Genomic DNA, 1,630 nt, shown 5'->3' with positions numbered 1-1,630 from the left:
TGGAGCTTTGTTTTGTTGTTTTTTTTAATGTATCTTTCTCTTTTCGCCCAGGGTCTCTTAATGGTCTCGGGGCCTCGCCCATAAAACTGCTGTTGGGCCTCTTTTTGTATAATTTGGAGACTTCAACCCATCAACTTTATCCCATTTTGGGCCTTTAAAGATGATGACGGGCAGGTTCTCCTATTCCACTCATTTTCTTTGTTCAATAAATTATCTTGTACTTAATAAAAAAAAAAATCATTTTATCTTTGTTTTACATGTTTGTCATCTGCCTAATGATATTCTTATTCAGGATTTATTGACTTTTTTTTTTTTTTTGAGAAGAAGGATTTATTGACTTTATTATGGATTACTTGTAATCTTTTTTTTAATGGCACCACTATTGGTATAGGTTCTTTATCTTGAAATTAATGATAACAATGCACAGATTGTTATACATGGAACAAACTACTGGCTTCAATTGCCAAATGCCTTGTAGCTGGATTGACACCTCTCCATGCATAAAGTGCTCGGAAGTTTAGGAGGGAAAGGGTTCGAGCCGCAGGGTTAGCAGCACGTTGTAATTATTTCTAAAAAAAAAAAACTACTGGCTTCAATTTAGAAACGAAAATCAAGTAGTTGGTCACTGATCCAACAAATTTATTTGGTGGCTACAATGGCATTTATAGTTGCCGCACCACTACACCCACCACTCCTGACTCCACCCACTGAATAATAAATTAGAAAATAAAGGTATTATTATTTATTATTTGCTATCTCCTACTTATTAGTATATTGGAAGCTTAAACCAACTCATGGCAAATACACAACAACTTAAATTTCTACTTCTTACATCGGTCTTAAAATGGAAAATAAAGGTATGGGTTTTAAAATTCTATAGAGACTTGAAATAGCACCTTAAAAACTTAGGTTATGTTTGGTAACAATTTTTGTGAATATAAAGAAAAACCAATTTTCTTATATTTTTGAAATAAAAAATATGTTTAGTTAGTTGAAATTAAAAAAATATTTTTTTAAAGAAAAAAATAGAAAATACCAAAATATGTTGTTAGTCTTAAAAATAGAAAATTATTTTTGAAAACAGAAAATAAGAGAAAAAAAAAACAGTTACCAAACATACTTAGTGGTTTAACCTTCAATAATAGGTTATTAAATGACAATTTAGAATCTCATTTAGAAGCCACATTATTTTTATTTTATTTTATTTTATTTTTTTTTAAGTTGAGTCATTTTAAAGGGTTCATTTTTCGAAGACTTGTAATACTAACAATAATGCCTTAAAACCGTACTTGAGAATTTCCTACCTCATTCGACTCATCCGTCAACTTATAAATGTACCTTAACAACCTTTTTTTTTTTAAAAGGTGTACCTTAACAACCTTAATTATACCATATTGCAATATATAAATGTGACATGACTTTTTATTTATATTGATTATAAATGATTCTACTGTTACCCAAATTTTAAATAATTCTTAGGTAGTTTTAGAATAGTGCTTTTAACTTTTACAAAAGAAGTGAGTCTCATTCATGATCCTCATACATGAATCCTACTAGAAGGCCCATATCCCTTGTGAGAATCCGGAGGATTATGGTCCGAGTCTATCTAAGGTTTTTTTTTTTTTTTTTT

The sequence above is a fragment of the Quercus suber genome, unplaced genomic scaffold, assembly GCF_002906115.3.
Source record: "Quercus suber isolate HL8 unplaced genomic scaffold, Cork oak 2.0 scaffold_1219, whole genome shotgun sequence".
NCBI lineage: Eukaryota > Viridiplantae > Streptophyta > Magnoliopsida > Fagales > Fagaceae > Quercus > Quercus suber.
This window is presented reverse-complemented; position numbering follows the sequence as displayed.